This window comes from Gnatocerus cornutus, unplaced genomic scaffold (genome assembly GCF_029298725.1).
Source record: "Gnatocerus cornutus isolate USDA-ARS CGAHR unplaced genomic scaffold, icGnaCorn1.1 ctg00000295.1, whole genome shotgun sequence".
NCBI lineage: Eukaryota > Metazoa > Arthropoda > Insecta > Coleoptera > Tenebrionidae > Gnatocerus > Gnatocerus cornutus.
The window spans coordinates 1-17500 of record NW_028275614.1 but is presented as its reverse complement, the minus strand read 5'-3'; the positions used below and the strand labels follow the sequence as shown (position 1 = coordinate 17500).

Genomic DNA, 17500 nt, shown 5'->3' with positions numbered 1-17500 from the left:
TTTTTGACATTTCTGAAGTTCCAGACCTGACACATAGATGGCGCCATTTTAGGGTCAGTTAGGTCAAATTATGCTTAAAATTCAAGAAAAATACGTAAATTAACCCAGAATCTTGTAATTTTTGACATTTATGAAGTTCCAGACCTGACACATAGATGGCGCCATTTTAGGGTCAGTTAGGTCAAATTATGCTTAAAATTCAAGAAAAATACGTAAATTAACCCAGAATCTTGTAATTTTTGACATTTATGGAGTTCCAGACCTGTCATATAGATGGCGCCATTTTTGAGTTAAAATAGGCGCCAAAATTCAAAAACAATATGTAAAATAAAGGAAAAAACAGTAATTTTTGACATTTCTGAAGTTCCAGACCTGACACATAGATGGCGCCATTTTAGGGTCAGGTCAGGTCAAATTATGCTTAAAATTCAAGAAAAATACGTAAATTAACCCAGAATCTTGTAATTTTTGACATTTCTGAAGTTCCAGACCTGTCATATAGATGGCGCCATTTTTGAGTCAAAATAGGCGCCAAAATTCAAAAACAATATGTAAAATAAAGGAAAAAACAGTAATTTTTGACATTTCTGAAGTTCCAGACCTGACACATAGATGGCGCCACTTTAGGGTCAAAATGGGCGCCAAATTTCAAAAAAATATGTAAATAAAGTAAAAACCAGTAATTTTTGACATTTCTGAAGTTCCAGACCTGACACATAGATGACGCCATTTTAGGGTCAGGTCAGGTCAAATTATGCTTAAAATTCAAGAAAAATACGTAAATTAACCCAGAATCTTGTAATTTTTGACATTTCTGAAGTTCCAGACCTGTCATATAGATGGCGCCATTTTTGAGTTAAAATAGGCGCCAAAATTCAAAAACAATATGTAAAATAAAGGAAAAAACAGTAATTTTTGACATTTCTGAAGTTCCAAACCTGACACATAGATGACGCCATTTTAGGGTCAGGTCAGGTCAAATTATGCTTAAAATTCAAGAAAAATACGTAAATTAACCCAGAATCTTGTAATTTTTGACATTTCTGAAGATCCAGACCTGTCATATAGATGGCGCCATTTTTGAGTTAAAATAGGTGCCAAAATTCAAAAACAATATGTAAAATAAAGGAAAAAACAGTAATTTTTGACATTTCTGAAGTTCCAAACCTGACACATAGATGACGCCATTTTAGGGTCAGGTCAGGTCAAATTATGCTTAAAATTCAAGAAAAATACGTAAATTAACCCAGAATCTTGTAATTTTTGACATTTATGAAGTTCCAGACCTGACACATAGATGGCGCCATTTTAGGGTCAGTTAGGTCAAATTATGCTTAAAATTCAAGAAAAATACGTAAATTAACCCAGAATCTTGTAATTTTTGACATTTCTGAAGTTCCAGACCTGACACATAGATGACGCCATTTTAGGGTCAGGTCAGGTCAAATTATGCTTAAAATTCAAGAAAAATACGTAAATTAACCCAGAATCTTGTAATTTTTGACATTTCTGAAGTTCCAGACCTGTCATATAGATGGCGCCATTTTTGAGTTAAAATAGGCGCCAAAATTCAAAAACAATATGTAAAATAAAGGAAAAAACAGTAATTTTTGACATTTCTGAAGTTCCAGACCTGACACATAGATGACGCCATTTTAGGGTCAGGTCAGGTCAAATTATGCTTAAAATTCAAGAAAAATACGTAAATTAACCCAGAATCTTGTAATTTTTGACATTTCTGAAGTTCCAGACCTGTCATATAGATGGCGCCATTTTTGAGTTAAAATAGGCGCCAAAATTCAAAAACAATATGTAAAATAAAGGAAAAAACAGTAATTTTTGACATTTCTGAAGTTCCAGACCTGACACATAGATGGCGCCATTTTAGGGTCAGGTCAGGTCAAATTATGCTTAAAATTCAAGAAAAATACGTAAATTAACCCAGAATCTTGTAATTTTTGACATTTATGAAGTTCCAGACCTGTCATATAGATGACGCCATTTTAGGGTCAGGTCAGGTCAAATTATGCTTAAAATTCAAGAAAAATACGTAAATTAACCCAGAATCTTGTAATTTTTGACATTTCTGAAGTTCCAGACCTGACACATAGATGGCGCCATTTTAGGGTCAGTTAGGTCAAATTATGCTTAAAATTCAAGAAATATACGTAAATTAACCCACAATCTTGTAATTTTTGACATTTCTGAAGTTCCAGACCTGACACATAGATGGCGCCATTTTAGGGTCAGTTAGGTCAAATTATGCTTAAAATTCAAGAAAAATACGTAAATTAACCCAGAATCTTGTAATTTTTGACATTTATGAAGTTCCAGACCTGTCATATAGATGACGCCATTTTAGGGTCAGGTCAGGTCAAATTATGCTTAAAATTCAAGAAAAATACGTAAATTAACCCAGAATCTTGTAATTTTTGACATTTCTGAAGTTCCAGACCTGTCATATAGATGGCGCCATTTTAGGGTCAGGTCAGGTCAAATTATGCTTAAAATTCAAGAAAAATACGTAAATTAACCCAGAATCTTGTAATTTTTGACATTTCTGAAGTTCCAGACCTGTCATATAGATGGCGCCATTTTTGAGTCAAAATAGGCGCCAAAATTCAAAAACAATATGTAAAATAAAGGAAAAAACAGTAATTTTTGACATTTCTGAAGTTCCAGACCTGACACATAGATGGCGCCACTTTAGGGTCAAAATGGGCGCCAAATTTCAAAAAAATATGTAAATAAAGTAAAAACCAGTAATTTTTGACATTTCTGAAGTTCCAGACCTGACACATAGATGACGCCATTTTAGGGTCAGGTCAGGTCAAATTATGCTTAAAATTCAAGAAAAATACGTAAATTAACCCAGAATCTTGTAATTTTTGACATTTCTGAAGTTCCAGACCTGTCATATAGATGGCGCCATTTTTGAGTTAAAATAGGCGCCAAAATTCAAAAACAATATGTAAAATAAAGGAAAAAACAGTAATTTTTGACATTTCTGAAGTTCCAAACCTGACACATAGATGACGCCATTTTAGGGTCAGGTCAGGTCAAATTATGCTTAAAATTCAAGAAAAATACGTAAATTAACCCAGAATCTTGTAATTTTTGACATTTCTGAAGTTCCAGACCTGTCATATAGATGGCGCCATTTTTGAGTTAAAATAGGTGCCAAAATTCAAAAACAATATGTAAAATAAAGGAAAAAACAGTAATTTTTGACATTTCTGAAGTTCCAAACCTGACACATAGATGACGCCATTTTAGGGTCAGGTCAGGTCAAATTATGCTTAAAATTCAAGAAAAATACGTAAATTAACCCAGAATCTTGTAATTTTTGACATTTATGAAGTTCCAGACCTGACACATAGATGGCGCCATTTTAGGGTCAGTTAGGTCAAATTATGCTTAAAATTCAAGAAAAATACGTAAATTAACCCAGAATCTTGTAATTTTTGACATTTCTGAAGTTCCAGACCTGACACATAGATGACGCCATTTTAGGGTCAGGTCAGGTCAAATTATGCTTAAAATTCAAGAAAAATACGTAAATTAACCCAGAATCTTGTAATTTTTGACATTTCTGAAGTTCCAGACCTGTCATATAGATGGCGCCATTTTTGAGTTAAAATAGGCGCCAAAATTCAAAAACAATATGTAAAATAAAGGAAAAAACAGTAATTTTTGACATTTCTGAAGTTCCAGACCTGACACATAGATGACGCCATTTTAGGGTCAGGTCAGGTCAAATTATGCTTAAAATTCAAGAAAAATACGTAAATTAACCCAGAATCTTGTAATTTTTGACATTTCTGAAGTTCCAGACCTGTCATATAGATGGCGCCATTTTTGAGTTAAAATAGGCGCCAAAATTCAAAAACAATATGTAAAATAAAGGAAAAAACAGTAATTTTTGACATTTCTGAAGTTCCAGACCTGACACATAGATGGCGCCATTTTAGGGTCAGGTCAGGTCAAATTATGCTTAAAATTCAAGAAAAATACGTAAATTAACCCAGAATCTTGTAATTTTTGACATTTATGAAGTTCCAGACCTGTCATATAGATGACGCCATTTTAGGGTCAGGTCAGGTCAAATTATGCTTAAAATTCAAGAAAAATACGTAAATTAACCCAGAATCTTGTAATTTTTGACATTTCTGAAGTTCCAGACCTGACACATAGATGGCGCCATTTTAGGGTCAGTTAGGTCAAATTATGCTTAAAATTCAAGAAATATACGTAAATTAACCCACAATCTTGTAATTTTTGACATTTCTGAAGTTCCAGACCTGACACATAGATGGCGCCATTTTAGGGTCAGTTAGGTCAAATTATGCTTAAAATTCAAGAAAAATACGTAAATTAACCCAGAATCTTGTAATTTTTGACATTTATGAAGTTCCAGACCTGTCATATAGATGACGCCATTTTAGGGTCAGGTCAGGTCAAATTATGCTTAAAATTCAAGAAAAATACGTAAATTAACCCAGAATCTTGTAATTTTTGACATTTCTGAAGTTCCAGACCTGTCATATAGATGGCGCCATTTTAGGGTCAGGTCAGGTCAAATTATGCTTAAAATTCAAGAAAAATACGTAAATTAACCCAGAATCTTGTAATTTTTGACATTTCTGAAGTTCCAGACCTGTCATATAGATGGCGCCATTTTTGAGTCAAAATAGGCGCCAAAATTCAAAAACAATATGTAAAATAAAGGAAAAAACAGTAATTTTTGACATTTCTGAAGTTCCAGACCTGACACATAGATGGCGCCACTTTAGGGTCAAAATGGGCGCCAAATTTCAAAAAAATATGTAAATAAAGTAAAAACCAGTAATTTTTGACATTTCTGAAGTTCCAGACCTGACACATAGATGACGCCATTTTAGGGTCAGGTCAGGTCAAATTATGCTTAAAATTCAAGAAAAATACGTAAATTAACCCAGAATCTTGTAATTTTTGACATTTCTGAAGTTCCAGACCTGTCATATAGATGGCGCCATTTTTGAGTTAAAATAGGCGCCAAAATTCAAAAACAATATGTAAAATAAAGGAAAAAACAGTAATTTTTGACATTTCTGAAGTTCCAAACCTGACACATAGATGACGCCATTTTAGGGTCAGGTCAGGTCAAATTATGCTTAAAATTCAAGAAAAATACGTAAATTAACCCAGAATCTTGTAATTTTTGACATTTCTGAAGTTCCAGACCTGTCATATAGATGGCGCCATTTTTGAGTTAAAATAGGTGCCAAAATTCAAAAACAATATGTAAAATAAAGGAAAAAACAGTAATTTTTGACATTTCTGAAGTTCCAAACCTGACACATAGATGACGCCATTTTAGGGTCAGGTCAGGTCAAATTATGCTTAAAATTCAAGAAAAATACGTAAATTAACCCAGAATCTTGTAATTTTTGACATTTATGAAGTTCCAGACCTGACACATAGATGGCGCCATTTTAGGGTCAGTTAGGTCAAATTATGCTTAAAATTCAAGAAAAATACGTAAATTAACCCAGAATCTTGTAATTTTTGACATTTCTGAAGTTCCAGACCTGACACATAGATGACGCCATTTTAGGGTCAGGTCAGGTCAAATTATGCTTAAAATTCAAGAAAAATACGTAAATTAACCCAGAATCTTGTAATTTTTGACATTTCTGAAGTTCCAGACCTGTCATATAGATGGCGCCATTTTTGAGTTAAAATAGGCGCCAAAATTCAAAAACAATATGTAAAATAAAGGAAAAAACAGTAATTTTTGACATTTCTGAAGTTCCAGACCTGACACATAGATGACGCCATTTTAGGGTCAGGTCAGGTCAAATTATGCTTAAAATTCAAGAAAAATACGTAAATTAACCCAGAATCTTGTAATTTTTGACATTTCTGAAGTTCCAGACCTGTCATATAGATGGCGCCATTTTTGAGTTAAAATAGGCGCCAAAATTCAAAAACAATATGTAAAATAAAGGAAAAAACAGTAATTTTTGACATTTCTGAAGTTCCAGACCTGACACATAGATGGCGCCATTTTAGGGTCAGGTCAGGTCAAATTATGCTTAAAATTCAAGAAAAATACGTAAATTAACCCAGAATCTTGTAATTTTTGACATTTCTGAAGTTCCAGACCTGTCATATAGATGGCGCCACTAAATTATGTTTTCGACTAACAGGTGGCGATACCAACATTAATAGTTACAGAAAGCTGTAATTTTTTTGACTTTCAAGTTTAGGTAACTGTTCTACAGATGGCGCCAGCATTGCTACAAATACAGGAACCTGTAGTTGTTTTTTGACATTTGACATCTTGACCTAATCTATAGGTCTAAAGATCAGCAATAGAATGGACTTCAAAGTTGATAATAAAGCTTTATTTTTATTATATATCGTAAATGGATTGTGTTTAAGCATAACGTTTGAATGGTTATGCAACCGCGGAAACTAATTGTTGCCGAACTTTCGTCTTTCCTTTGCATTCTTGAATAACGGAAATATAGATGGATTATTTTTGTGCATGAATTTTAAATTGTTATGCAACCATGAAAACACTAATTATTTTCTTTTTTCGGAGTTTTTTCAGATTATTGAAAGTCTGACACAAAACCTGTCCGTAACTGCGGCGTTCTCGCCAAACGCTACAGCTTGAAAAATCTAAAATTCGCATAGTCTAAATGTCCGAGAAAAATCGAAATTAAATGAAAACGAACAAAAGTTCGGACCGAACTAACATTAATCGAAAGTGGATGTCATAATTTTAAGTCCCTAACTAAACGGGATCTAAAACCCTTTCGAAACTGTGGCGTTCGAATTTTGATGAAAATTATTCCAAGTCCAAAGTCGGAACTGAAGCGTTCACATTGAACGCTACAGTTTCGAGAATCTATTCGGAACTGAAGCGTTCATATTGAACGCTACAGTTTCGAGAATCTATTCGGAACTGAAGCGTTCACATTGAACGCTACAGTTTCGAGAATCTATTCGGAACTGAAGCGTTCACATTGAACGCTACAGTTTCGAGAATCTATTCGGAACTGAGGCGTTCACTTTGAACGTTACAGTTTCGAAAGGACAAAATTAACAAAGACCAAAAGTCCGAGAAAAATTGAAATTAAATGGAAATGAACAAAAGTTCGGACCGAACTAACATTAATCGAAAGTGGATGTCATAATTTTAAGTCCCTAACTAAACGGGATCTAAAACCCTTTCGAAACTGTGGCGTTCGAATTTTGATGAAAATTATTCTAAGTCCAAAGTCGGAACTGAAGCGTTCACATTGAACGCTACAGTTTCGAAAATCTATTCGGAACTGAAGCGTTCACACTGGCGATTGCTTATGCAACCATGAAAGCAGAAATATGAAACGCTACAGTTTCGAAAACTCATTCGGAACTGAAGCGTTCACACTGGCGATTGTTTATGCAACCATGAAAGCACAAAAATGAAACGCCACAGTTGCGAAAACTCATTCGGAACTGATGCGTTTACACCGAACGCTACAGTTTTGAAACCTCGTTCGGAACTGATGCGTTCAAAAATGTCGAAATTTTTACAAGTCCAGTTTCGGAACTGTAGCGACTGCATGGACTTAGCGCGAAAAGGACACATTCAGTGGGAACTGTAGCGGTAGGGACCCGTAAAAAAAATAATAAAATATTTTATTTTTTGCTTTTTACCTTCCGTATACACATTTTTTTTTTTTTTTTTTTTTTTTTTTTTTTTTTTTTTTTTTTTAAGTCCAAATTGGGAACTGTAGCGGTCAACAGAAAAAAAAACTTTTTCCATCAACCACATACAATTCCCATTTTTAATATAATATTATTATTTATATTAATATTATAATTATTCATAATATATTACTGAACATTTGCTTCTCCTCAGTTTCGTTCTTTGGTTTCCAATATCATTCACTTGATCATATTTAATTCAAGCTTGTTATCGGAGGAGAAACAAGTCTTTCACAATTTTCACCAGTTCTGCTTACCATGTGACGGATCTTTTGTTTTTCAACGGGCGGAACAATAATCGAGATTTTTACTGCTTGGTGTTTCGGGCTTTGTGTTTTATTTTATAGATCCGTCACATTATTCAAGTAAATTATTCAATTCAATTTGTCGTCTGCATTAGAGTCAAGATTATTAATTTCATCTCATTTGCAGACGACTTTGGATAAGAGCACTGGGTGGTCACGTTTTTTAACTAGCGGTGAATTAGCTAATTCGTTCGCAAAATGCACGTTACAGGCGGACTAATTCACATTTCGCTATTCATCGAGAAATTTTTATTCACAGCGGTATATTGTCTTTCTAGAGATTTACCACTTTTTATTTCATCGATGTATTTTTATTTTTAATTTAGCATAATATCATTAAACGGGGTCGCGATGTACGAGAGGTAACAGATCGTACGGACGCGCACATTTGATTTCATGTCAATCCATTCATCGTGCGTACTTGTCCGTCATCGCTGCCACTTACCATCAGTACTCCCTATATATGCCGCCGCGGCAGCGATCAGCTCTGAATCGCTCGATGCGTGAAACGATCGAAATCCCATAGTGCGCCGGCCGCTCGCTATGGGCGAGGGGTAGAGTAAAACGGTCTGATCGCTCGGTGCAAAAGTCCGTTTGGGTACTTAGAGACGGAATTTTAAAATTCTGATTTCGCAGATCAATTTCAAGGATTATTAGGACTCGAATGCTGTCGACCATGTTTTGTAAAAAAAGTTTTTTACGTTTTTACGGCAATTTGACTGAACGCTACAGTTTCGAAAAAAAGTCGGAACTGTGGCGTTCGATCGAAATTTTTCCAAGTCCGAAGTCGAAACTGTAGCGTTCGAACAAAATTTTTCTAAGTCCGAAGTCGAAACTGTAGCGGTCGACCAAAATTTTTCTAAGTCCGATTCGAAACTGTAGCGTTCGAACAAAATTTTTCTAAGTCCGAAGTCGAAACTGTAGCGTTCGGCGCTCATTCGTCTAAGTCCGAACTCGGAAGTGTAGCGGTTGACAAATTTACATTGACCAAAAGTCCGAGAAAAATCGAAATTAAATCCAAACGAACAAATGTTTGGGTCGAACTAGCATCGATAGAAGGTAGATTTTATAATTTCAAGCTCCTAATTAAACGGGATCTAAAACCCTCTGGAAACTGAGGCGTTCGAAATTTTGATGAAAATTTTTCTAAGTCCGAAATAGGAACTGTGGCGGTCGAGCGAAATTTTTCTAAGTCCGTAGTCGAAACTGAGGTGTTCGAATTTTTGATAAAAATTTTTCTAAGTCTCATGTTGGAACTGTGGCGGTCGAGCGAAATTTTTCCAAGTCCGAAGTCGAAACTGTAGCGTTCGAACGAAATTTTTCTAAGTCCGAAGTCGAAACTGTAGCGTTCGGCGCTCATTCGTCTAAGTCCGAAGTCGGAAGTGTAGCGGTTGACAAATTTACATTGACCAAAAGTACGAGAAAAATCGAAATTAAATGCAAACGAACAAATGTTTGGGTCGAACTAACATCGATAGAAGGTAGATTTTATAATTTCAAGCTTCTAATTAAACGGGATCTAAAACCCTCTGGAAACTGAGGCGTTCAAAATTTTCATCAAAATTTTTCTAAGACCGAAGTAGGAACTGTGGCGGTTGACCGAAATTTTTCTAAGTCCGTAGTCGAAACTGAGGTGATCGAATTTTTGATGAAAATTTTTCTAAGTCTCATGTTGGAACTGTGGCGGTCGAGCGAAATTTTTCTAAGTCCGAAGTCGAAACTGTAGCGTTCGAACGAAATTTTTCTAAGTCCGAAGTCGAAACTGTAGCGGTCGACCAAAATTTTTCTAAGTCCGATTCGAAACTGAGGCGTTCGACCGAAATTTTTCTAAGTCCAATTCGAAACTGTGGCGGTCGAGCGAAATTTTTCTAAGTCCGAAGTCGAAACTGTAGCGTTCGGCGCTCATTCGTCTAAGTCCGAAGTCGGAAGTGTAGCGGTTGATAAATTTACATTGACCAAAAGTCCGAGAAAAATCGAAATTAAATGCAAACGAACAAAAGTTACGGTCGAACTAACACCAAACAAGGGTGGCTGTGATAATTTCAAACCCCTAACTAAACGGGATCTAAAACCCTCTGGAAACTGAGGCGTTCGAAATTTTGATGAAAATTATTCTAAGTCCGAAGTCGGAACTGAGGTGTTCGGTCGAAATGCCGTAAAAACGTAAAAAATATTTTTTTCAAAACACCGTTAACGGCATTCGAGTCCTAATGACCCTTGAAATTGATCTGCGAAATCAGAATTTTAAAATTCCGTCTCTAAGTACCCAAACGGACTTTTGCACCGAGCGATCAGACCGATTTACCCGACCCCTCGCCCATAGCGAGCGGCCGGCGCGCTATGGGATTTCGACCGTTTCGCGCATCGAGTGATTCAGAGCTGAACGCTGCCGCGCTGGCATATATAGGGATAGTAGTGGTGGTATGTAGCAGCGGACAAAAGCGTACGATCGAAATGTGATTTTATGTGCGTCCGATTATCTTGTTACCTCTCGTACACCGCGACTTACCCGTAGTTGGGACGATGGCCGGAATGTGTACCCTGTGGACCCACCATCGTTTGAGGGATGACAAATCTTGCCATTGACCATGCACAGCGAGATTGCGGATGCGGCGAGCGTTTCTATGTTAGCGGTCCAAATGCAATCAAAGATTTTATGTGTTCGTGTCAGAACGACCAAAAATTAACAAATGCGTCAACTCACTAAAGTCCGAGCGAGAATTTTGAAATAAATAAAATTTCATAAACTCGTAACGTGTGAATATTTCTAAAGAGAAATCTCACAATAAACCGTCGCTTTCAATCTAGCGAAGAGTATGGAGAATGTTTGAACTTTTGCTTGTCGACGACGATATTTTTTCTTTACGATAAAATTTCAAGTCGATGTGCCCAAAAATCTCTAAATTTTGAACTGGGAAATTATTTCTTCGTCCGATGAATCGCATTGATCTCTGTTTTTGACGAAAAAAAGACGGATAAAATGCAGCATTCAATCAAGGATATAAAATAAAAGAAAAATTTTCCGTAAAAACTATATTACAATGGAGGATTATGTTTCTACTTTTCGTCCGATGAGTCGCAACAAAAATAAGTAATCCATCCGTCGTTGTTCGTTTAGTCGATCTGAATGCACTGTAAAAATTTATTAAAGTAAAATGTTACGTTGCATTTCATGAATTTTGACAAACGTGTACCGAAATGTGTACAAATTATTTATTTCGACGACGACGACAACTTAGAACGGATGAATAAAATTAATTGTTGCAAGATTCAAACAAGGATGAAAAAGTCATAGAAAATTATTCCGTAACCATGATATTGGATTATTTTTTCTTCACTCTCTCCTCCGATGAGTCGCAACAAATAAAAATCCATAAATCAATTCATCCGTCGTTGTTCGTTTAGTCGATCTGAATGCACTGTAAAAATTTATTAAAGTAAAAATGTTACGTTGCATTTCATGAATTTTGACAAACGTGTACCCCGAAGTGTGTACAAATTATTTATTTCGACGACGACGACAACTTAGAACGGATGAATAAGAATAAAATTGTTGCAGGAGATTCAATCAAGGATGATGTGAGAAAAATGTCGAAAAATTTTCCATCCAGAAAGATCGCGTGGCGTTACGTCTCTTCTTACGAGGTTTTCGTTTCGCAGACACGCACACTTTCTTCAAAACAATAATAGGAAAGTGTTCAGTTTTTTATAAGAGCAGCAGGTGTCTTTCCGAAATTCTACGATTATTGTAGCTTATATGACTAGAAGGAAAGAAAGACTAAAACTCTCTTATTTTAAAACAAGAACGCAGTTCCCTGGTTGATCCTGCCAGTAGTCATATGCTTGTCTCAAAGATTAAGCCATGCATGTCTCAGTACAAGCCAAATTAAGGTGAAACCGCGAAAGGCTCATTAAATCAGTTATGGTTCCTTAGATCGTACCCACATTTACTTGGATAACTGTGGTAATTCTAGAGCTAATACATGCAAACAGAGCTCCAACCGGAAACGGAAGGAGCGCTTTTATTAGATCAAAACCAATCGGTGGCGGTCTCCGTCATCGTACAACTTGGTGACTCTGAATAACTTTACGCTGATCGCACGGTCTCGCACCGGCGACGCATCTTTCAAATGTCTGCCTTATCAACTGTCGATGGTAGGTTCTGCGCCTACCATGGTTGTAACGGGTAACGGGGAATCAGGGTTCGATTCCGGAGAGGGAGCCTGAGAAACGGCTACCACATCCAAGGAAGGCAGCAGGCGCGCAAATTACCCACTCCCGGCACGGGGAGGTAGTGACGAAAAATAACGATACGGGACTCATCCGAGGCCCCGTAATCGGAATGAGTACACTCTAAACCCTTTAAACGAGGATCAATTGGAGGGCAAGTCTGGTGCCAGCAGCCGCGGTAATTCCAGCTCCAATAGCGTATATTAAAGTTGTTGCGGTTAAAAAGCTCGTAGTCGAATCTGTGTCCCGCGCCGCCGGTTCATCGTTCGCGGTGTCAACTGGCGTGCCGCGGGACGTCCTGCCGGTGGGCTTAGCTCGAGAGGGCGGCCCAACTCAATCCCGCCGCGGTGCTCTTCATTGAGTGTCGAGGTGGGCCGGCACGTTTACTTTGAACAAATTAGAGTGCTTAAAGCAGGCTAAAACTTCGCCTGAATACTGTGTGCATGGAATAATGGAATAGGACCTCGGTTCTATTTTGTTGGTTTTCGGAACCCCGAGGTAATGATTAATAGGAACGGATGGGGGCATTCGTATTGCGACGTTAGAGGTGAAATTCTTGGATCGTCGCAAGACGGACAGAAGCGAAAGCATTTGCCAAAAACGCTTTCATTGATCAAGAACGAAAGTTAGAGGTTCGAAGGCGATCAGATACCGCCCTAGTTCTAACCATAAACGATGCCAGCTAGCGATCCGCCGACGTTCTTCCGATGACTCGGCGGGCAGCTTCCGGGAAACCAAAGCTTTTGGGTTCCGGGGGAAGTATGGTTGCAAAGCTGAAACTTAAAGGAATTGACGGAAGGGCACCACCAGGAGTGGAGCCTGCGGCTTAATTTGACTCAACACGGGAAACCTCACCAGGCCCGGACACCGGAAGGATTGACAGATTGAGAGCTCTTTCTTGATTCGGTGGGTGGTGGTGCATGGCCGTTCTTAGTTGGTGGAGCGATTTGTCTGGTTAATTCCGATAACGAACGAGACTCTAGCCTGCTAAATAGGCGTATTTCGACATCCCAAAGGCCCGTCGATCCTGGGTTCGCCCGGTGGTCGTGCGCGGTTTTTACTGTCGGCGTACAAACAATTCTTCTTAGAGGGACAGGCGGCTTCTAGCCGCACGAGATTGAGCAATAACAGGTCTGTGATGCCCTTAGATGTTCTGGGCCGCACGCGCGCTACACTGAAGGAATCAGCGTGTCCTCCCTGACCGAGCGGTCCGGGTAACCCGCTGAACCTCCTTCGTGCTAGGGATTGGGGCTTGCAATTGTTCCCCATGAACGAGGAATTCCCAGTAAGCGTGAGTCATAAGCTCGCGTTGATTACGTCCCTGCCCTTTGTACACACCGCCCGTCGCTACTACCGATTGAATGATTTAGTGAGGTCTTCGGACCGGTACGCGATGGCGTTTCGACGTCGTCGATGTCGCTGGGAAGATGACCAAACTTGATCATTTAGAGGAAGTAAAAGTCGTAACAAGGTTTCCGTAGGTGAACCTGCGGAAGGATCATTAACGTGTCCTCGTACACACGAATTTTGACAATGTATAATTTATTATTATGCATTTTCATTTGATCGTGTCGATGTACACTTTATGTTTTTACAACACCGTCGTCGATGACATGGAGTCGACGGCACGATCTTTTGTCGTGCCGTTGCTTGTTTCTTTTTGAAACACCGTGTGTACGACGTTTTGAACTACGAATCGTACATATTCGGAAAAACAATAGCGTTACGCTGGCCCGCAGCGCCGGTCCTTGCGATCGAGTTTTTCACCTTTTTTGAACGAGAAAAACCGAATTCGCTCGGGCATACGGCTGTTTCTTCGGGTACCTAGATTTTTTGATTTTTTTTGTACTATCTCTCGATCTTTTCCAATGATGGAAAGAAGGAGGGACGCTTTCGGTTTTTCGACCGGATCGCGGAAAGTTGTGAACTCCACCGCGAAAGTCGAAAGACGTTAGAAGTCCTCTTTTTTCGGACACACGGAGAGGATGTAGCAGAGTAGTCGAGAAAGAAGAAAATCGCAGGTGTCGAATTAGGTTACGACACCGTGGGTTTTAAATAATTTACGCCCGGCTACGGGACCGGCGAGAAACGCTCCCGATTCTACGATTCGCGTGAATGATGTTCGTCGTTAGACGCTTCAAAGAGTTTTTTGAAAGCGCCGTTAAACGAGCGATCGCACACACATCACACCTTGCTTTTTTAATGTTTTTGGTAGATGTGGTAAAGTGATTTCGTTAGAAACGGTAAAATTCTCTTTACGGAGCGTACGACTGCACCATTTCAAAATTATATACACCGTCAATCGTCATTAAGTCACGATATAGAACGGTAAACTTGAGGATTTTATGTTAGACGCTCAGTCTGGCACGTCTATAAATTTTTTCGTCAAAATTCACGATCTGTCTTCGGTTTGGCGACGAAAAAATATAGAAAGAAAATTGAAACACGAACACAAAGACCGCCCGCGAAAATCTCTTTTCGCTTACGGCGGATACTAATTCGCTTTTTCATAACGAGTACGATGATGTAATGATGTGTTCATTCCGATCGATCAAAAACCGTCTCTTCGTCACACTTTTTAAAGTGCTTGACACACACACACGCACACTAAATGAAAGACACAATAAAGGAAAACTACCGAAAATGTAGTTTATGAGAGAAAGCAGCATTATTTATTAAAATTATTGCTGAGAAAAAGGAAATTGGCAAATTCCTAATTAAAATCGTATCGAACATGTCCCATCTTCACACATACATGCTCGTACTTTGCGTGTAAAAGCGGAGACCGCGTGAAAAAGAAAAGTGCTTCTTTTTCGGTGCGCGGATACAAATTTGTGTTTGGGTTAATATTTTTTTTAATTTTTTCGTACGCGTAAAACTGAGACCGACGATCGCGTTCCCTTTCAGACGAGAAAGTACGGACGAAAGACAATTAAGAGCGAGAATCATAAATATCCATACCACAACACCGAAATTTTAGACGTGGCACGTTTCGGAACCACGAAGATCATTTTCGTTTCGGATGTACGCACGTACGCAAAAATTTTTGCAAGACGTGTATAGACAGCTGGACGATCGGCATGATCGGGGTTCTTGTGGAACGAGCGTTTAAATTTTAAAAAGATTACCCTGAACGGTGGATCACTTGGCTCGTGGGTCGATGAAGAACGCAGCTAATTGCGCGTCAACTTGTGAACTGCAGGACACATGAACATCGACATTTCGAACGCACATTGCGGTCCTCGGATATAATGTTCCCGGACCACTCCTGGCTGAGGGTCGTGTCAATTTCAAAGACTGCTCGGTTTTCGTTTTCGGACGAAAACGTCGGAGCGTGTTGGATGTGTTGCGACGCGTCGAATAGGTACTCATTAATGTACGTGATCGTCACTTACGTCACGATATAACGACGCACGCCTCGAACGTGTGCCGAGACGTTTACTCGAGCGTGTTTTTTCGTCAAAAAGGACGGGACGGGTATGCTTTGTATTTTTTTTTACAAAGTCCGTCGGACGTCCACCTTGCGAATCATAAATACGAAAGTGTTTACGTCGGCACATGTTCTTGCGTGGTGTGTCGTAGAATCGTGTGTTTGTGTGCGTTTCTCGTGCAGCGAGTAAATTTGCGCGACATCTTAAGACGCGAAAGCGACCAACTACTACTTGTTGTAGTTGTTGGCTGGTCTTTCGGCGTAGCACGTCCTATTTCTTCAACATGTCGTCATTTAAAAAAAAAAAATGGCGTTTTAAGGTTGAGAACGTTATAGACGGTCGTCGTGTCCGAGACGTGTAATGCAAATCGCGACAGACGTCAGATCGTAAGCGTTTCTGTAAACTTAGCCATTTTTTAAAAAGAAAAATGACGAACACGTATAGCAAGGAATGGGAGACGTGTCGTGATCGTCGAAATGACCGAATGAAAAATTTTTATTTTTCATATGCGACCTCAGAGCAGGTGAGACTACCCGCTGAATTTAAGCATATTACTAAGCGGAGGAAAAGAAACTAACTAGGATTCCCTCAGTAGCGGCGAGCGAACAGGGAGAAGCCCAGCACCGAATCCCGCGGCCGAAACCGGACGCCGGGAAATGTGGTGTTAGGGAGGATCCGTCATCCCGAGATCGTGCGGCGCGTCCAAGTCCATCTTGAACGGGGCCACAGCCCATAGAGGGTGCCAGGCCCGTAGCGACCGCTGCCGATAACGGGAGGATCTCTCCTCAGAGTCGGGTTGCTTGAGAGTGCAGCCCTAAGTGGGTGGTAAACTCCATCTAAGGCTAAATATGACCACGAGACCGATAGCGAACAAGTACCGTGAGGGAAAGTTGAAAAGAACTTTGAAGAGAGAGTTCAATAGTACGTGAAACCGTTCAGGGGTAAACCTGAGAAACCCGAAAGGTCGAAAGGGGAGATTCAGCGTGACTCGATGGCGGCGCTGGACGATCGTGTGACAGATGGCGTACGCGTCGTTTGCACCTTTCGTTTTGTCGATCTGCCGTCGAACGCGTGCACTTCTCCCCCTGTAGGACGTCGCGATCCGTTGAGTGCCGGTCTAAGGCCCGCGGTGGAGCTCGTTCGGACGGTTCGCCGTTCGCCGAATGAACCCGTGGTGTTTCCCGATCGGCTCGCTCGACGGTATACAGATGGCGCGGGGCCGCTACACAGTTAGCGTCCGACCTTCGGCAAGCGCGCCCGTCGTGATGGTGATCGGACCTGGTGCCGGTCCCGTCCCCGGGTGGCTGTTCGCTGAGGTGTTCTCGGACAGACCTCGTTGAAACGCCGATCTGCGACGCTATAGCTTTGGGTACTTTCAGGACCCGTCTTGAAACACGGACCAAGGAGTCTAGCATGTGCGCGAGTCATTGGGATTTAACTAAACCTAAAGGCGCAATGAAAGTGAAGGTCCGCCTTGCGCGGACCAAGGGAGGATGGGCGGTCGTTACGGCTGCCGCCCCGCACTCCCGGGGCGTCTCGTTCTCATTGCGAGAAGAGGCGCACCAAGAGCGTACACGCTGGGACCCGAAAGATGGTGAACTATGCCTGGTCAGGACGAAGTCAGGGGAAACCCTGATGGAGGTCCGTAGCGATTCTGACGTGCAAATCGATCGTCGGAAACTGGGTATAGGGGCGAAAGACTAATCGAACCATCTAGTAGCTGGTTCCCTCCGAAGTTTCCCTCAGGATAGCTGGCGCTCATAGCATACGAGTTTCATCCGGTAAAGCGAA

At 39.8% G+C, this 17500-nt stretch overlaps 2 non-coding genes and 1 pseudogene across 2 annotated transcripts; all 3 read left to right on the top strand.

Moving 5' to 3' along the window:
- Positions 1-11860: 11860 nt before the first annotated feature.
- Positions 11861-13782, top strand: LOC148165514 (small subunit ribosomal RNA). The gene has a single exon (XR_015771406.1). It is a non-coding gene; the product is annotated as a small subunit ribosomal RNA (ribosomal RNA).
- Positions 13783-15403: 1621 nt separating this feature from the next.
- On the top strand, positions 15404-15560 carry LOC148165513 (5.8S ribosomal RNA). The gene has a single exon (XR_015771403.1). It is a non-coding gene; the product is annotated as a 5.8S ribosomal RNA (ribosomal RNA).
- Positions 15561-16218: 658 nt separating this feature from the next.
- On the top strand, positions 16219-17500 carry LOC148165512 (large subunit ribosomal RNA; annotated as a pseudogene; the record flags this gene model as incomplete).